Source organism: Portunus trituberculatus, chromosome 40, assembly GCF_017591435.1.
Source record: "Portunus trituberculatus isolate SZX2019 chromosome 40, ASM1759143v1, whole genome shotgun sequence".
Lineage (NCBI taxonomy): Eukaryota > Metazoa > Arthropoda > Malacostraca > Decapoda > Portunidae > Portunus > Portunus trituberculatus.
Window position 1 is genome coordinate 8345387 of NC_059294.1, and position 4614 is coordinate 8350000.

Here is a 4614-nt window from a genome sequence, read left to right on the forward strand (position 1 = left end):
GGATAAGACTTTTGCGAGGAAGAGGAAGTGGTGCATGGAAGGTGACGGGCGGATGAAATACTACTATGTAAAGTGGAGGATAAGGTTACGTTGTTAAGGAAGAATGGGAGGGAAGTGTGGGTGAAAGTGATGTTGGGTGTGGTGACAGTAGCATTGGCAGGGGTACGTATATAACTGTAGTAGCAGTGGTAATAGCAATAACAGCAGCAGTGGCAGTAATGATTATGGTGGTAAGAAGGATTTGAATGGATTTTTTTTTTCACGAAGGAAGGGATTAAATATACGATTTATTTTATTTTTATTTTTTTTATATTTCTAGTTGGTGCTTTTGTTAAACTTATTCGTCCAAATTTCCTAACCATAAAAATATCTATGTAAAAAATCTAATATCATAAGAAGAATTAGTGGCCTTTAACAGCTCTGAGCTTTAGTAGTAGTGGTGATGGTGGTGGTGGTGGTGGTGGTGGTGGTGGAAAAAGGAGGAGGAGGAGAAGGAGGAGGAGGATTAGAATGAAAATTAGTGTAGTACCAGTAGTAACAGCAACAAGAGGACCTGGGATACAGTTTAAGACATTGAGTCCTTCACAACTAGGCGAGGAAGTGAAGGAAGCGAAGGCCGTACTGATGTGGAGTGTACGCGTGCCTCCACTCGCGTACTCACTCCCACAACACAAATCTAGGAGCTCCATCCGGCCTACTTCCTCACGTGCCCTGTGTCCGCTTCCCCCGCACCACGTGTAGAGTGGCGCCGCGGACCCTGACACCTGCTCGTGGGTCGCGAGTTGCCGGGGGAAGGGAGTGGGGAGTGAGGAGGTGGTCCAGGTTTTTTTTTTTTTTCGTTTTTTTTTTTTTTTTGTCGAAGTGAGAGAGTGAGGCCAAAGCTCCTTCGCACATGGGGTGGAAAGTTAAACGTGGCAGTGTGAGGGGGAAGTGTTTTGTGAGGTGAAGGTTACTCGGGCTTAAAACCTGAACTCGCCTCGCCTTATTTTCACTCTGTGGTTTGCGTGGTGATCAATCAGGAGCTTGTCGCCATTTCACGGGTTTTGTCCCTCATTAGATTGATTTCGAAGTACTACACCCGCCCGAGTTCATTGAGAGAGAGAGAGAGAGAGAGAGAGAGAGATTCATTAAGATGTATGGATAAACCTTAAACCGTAGTCGTTTGGAAGAATTTAACCACGAAGTGTTTAACCACATCAATAAATACCACCGTTTTTATTGGTCCGAGTGACGTCATTCGGGTGTCCATGCGCATCACGGGTACTAAGTATTCGTGTGTTAACATTTCCAAGAAACAGATTTGTATAGAATATATTTCACTTTTCAGTTCTCAGAAATTAGGATTATTCCCGGAAAGTCTCTTGACATGGTGTCGATGAAAAGATAAGTAAATATATAGAATAAAGAAAATAATTGATTGAAATGAAAAAAAAAGAAAAATGTAATTTCGATAAAAAAGAAAAAAAATATAATAATCTCGTCTTGAAGCAAGGCTGCATGTAACAGATCGTGTCGCCAGCTGGCCTCACGATACCTGCTGAATCCACAGGCAAGGTTACCTAGTCGCTGTACGGAACCAGATCGTGTCGCTGGGCAGGTACTTCTAGAGGCGCGGCCTTTTCGGCGCCTCCTCATGAATAGTGTGATGGGGAGCAGTTAGCAGCAAGCAAAAAGCCTTGATGATGATTACTGAAACATAGACGCGACACTCTCATTACACAGACTGTTATGGAGGGAATGTTGTGATTGTGATGAAAGGAACACACACACCCCATCTAAGTGCAATGCAGTACACGGATCTAAACTTACCGGCAAGTCAGCTCCTCTCACCTCGCCGGGGTCTAGTGACCCGTGGTGGATGAAGACCTGTGCGCCGGTCTGTCTTCTTTTGGTTTTCACGTGTCTGCTTCATCGGTAAACCCGCCAAGTGAGCGCTATAGGAGTAGCAGGCTGAGTATAGCCACGGGCCTCGCTAAACAGGTGGAGGCAGTGAACAACACCTGTAGCACATCAATAGATGGCATCTTGTGCAGGCATTGGCGTAGAGCATTACCAGGGTGGCCTCAGCCCTCGCCCCGCGGTGGCGGTGGCGGCGGTGGTGGTGATGGTGGTGTGCAGGAGTCGTTGCCCTTCCGACCTGCACCACGCGGACCACTGGACAGGCACGTGGCTTGGGAACACGCGTACGCACCGCCTGTCTCTGAGCCATGCCGAGGCCCTTGCCCTCTTCCTCTCTCTTTTTCACTCAGGTGCGGGGGTCAATAGCCTGATCTTTCTCCTCCTCCTCCTCCTCCTCCTCCTCCTCCTCCTTCTGACCTTACTCTCACCAACCAAGCACCAAGAACCGCTGTTGCTGCCAAGACCACCAGGTGATAGGCAGTAACCTCTGGTCTAGAGAAGGAAACACCTCACATTTGAAACACACCTTCTTCTTCTTCTTCTTCTTCTTCTTCTTCTTCTTCTTCTTCTTCTTCTTCTTCTTCTTCTTCTTCTTCTTCTTCTTCTTCTTCTGAGAGAGAGAGAGAGAGAGAGAGAGAGAGAGAGAGAGAGAGAGAGATTGCGAAAGGGAGGGAGAAGGGAAATGAAAGGAAAAATGTAGGATTGAAAAAAAAATTGAAAAAAAGAATCAAAAGAAAAGAAAGAAGACAAACAGGAAGGCAACTTACACACGTTTAAAAGGGAGAGTCATAAAAAGGAACAGTCCGGAAGATGAGTTACCCGGGCACTTAAGTGTTCACCTGTTGAAAAGGCACGGCAGTTCCAGGCGAAGGGTTATGACAGGCTGGATCACGACTTCATTACCATCAACCCTCGGACTGCCAGGGCTGCTCCTCTCTGCTCCTCAGGCTTCACGCAACTGTCTGAAGGCGAGTGTAATTAGAACCACCAAAACTGCAGAAGGATTAATTGGATAACTAAACGCCATGAAAAATAATAAAGGAATAAGAAAAACTGCTCCTCTCTTTTCTTTAAGGCTTCATGCAACTGTCTTGAGGCGAGTGTGATTAAAACTACTAAACTGCAGAAGGACTAATTGGATATTCAAACCCGTGAAAAATAAAGAATAAAAAAGCTTCCTAAGGTTACTCAGAGAAAATAAAGTTATGATTTAAAGTCTAATTTCTAAAAAGCCTTAAAAACAAACTGGTTGCGTTTTTAAATAGTTTTTAGTGCTTGAAGTTTCAATTACACAAATGAAGCAGTCAATGCCTTACTCCAACCCCTTCAGCACTTGGATACATTTTCACCTTGAGATTTATGTACTATCAGACCATTTTATTGACATTAGGAAGCGTCTCTGGAGGTCAGGAGATTAATGGCCAGAGTCTTCACTATTTTAATCCGCCATGTAAGTTTCTGAAGCTGTATAAAATCGCCAAATAGTAAGCAGAATGAATATGAAAGCGTGTCATGGTACTGGAGGGGTTAAACAGCCGGCAGAGTTAAGGGACAGGTTTATGGCGCATGGTAATGGCGGAGCGAGTGTAGTTGTTGCGGTGTGCAGGCATTGCTGTGTATGGCGAGGGAAGGTTGAGGGTATGTAGGAAGAAGCCTTGACCCTCACTCGCCTACCAAACAAGGGAGAAAACGATGGCTTTAACTTCCTTCACCGCCCCCTCCTGCAAGACCAAGCGGATATGCAGGCGGATGGGAATTAGGTACACAGACACATTACTTCTCCCTCCAGACAGGAAGGCGGATAGCAAGACGGATTGGTATAGGTACATACTGTCATATTCACCAATCCCAGTAAAATGCCACACTCACTGCTATTGTGTTTTGGGCGCCTTTTCTTGCTTTTATCCTTCTGATATACTGACAACTACCCTCCCGTCTTAAAATTGATCAATGTTAGCTGGCAAAAAAAAAAAAGGAGAAATGGTCAGTCTAAAATAAACAAGAAATAGAAGATCAATGTTAGCTGCCAAAAAAAAGGAAGAAATGGTAAGTTTAAAAGAAATGAAAAAGAGGAAAAAGGTAAAACTGTCAGATGTCCAGCGGGTCATTAGGCTTAGGACTGAAGGAAAATACCGAACACAGTGGAAGAGAGGCTGGTTTCTCGACTGTCATGATTGCAAGCGAACAAACGGACTGGAATCCCGTGCACGCTGATAGGCAAGTGTGTACGTGGACAGACACACGGATCGCATTCTCACAGGTTTTGACACCCCGTCGCTTCTACTTTTCAACAATGTGTAGTGAAAGTTGTCGATGTTTTGAAGCGTGATTTCATGACTCGTGATGGTTTGTTTATTATTCCGCATCATTAACATGTGACAGATACTGAGGACAACTCGATACGTAGAGAAATAGATGAAATATAGGTTAGCCGTCGACTCACTACATAGGCAAATATCTAGACACATAGATAGGTATTGACTGTAAATACCAAAGCACAAAATTCACCATAACTATGCAATACCAAAATTTATCTGTATGAAGTTCATTTAAGAGTAAAAAAAAAAATACGAAAGAGAAGTAGTGGATGTATGTATGCAGGGGACAAACACCACCACAACTTTAGGTAAAATTGTTCCTACTTTACAGGCAAGAAGTATTACCAGTGGGGTCAATCGCCCTTGTGCAACAGGTTAATTGGAAAACTAGACCTTA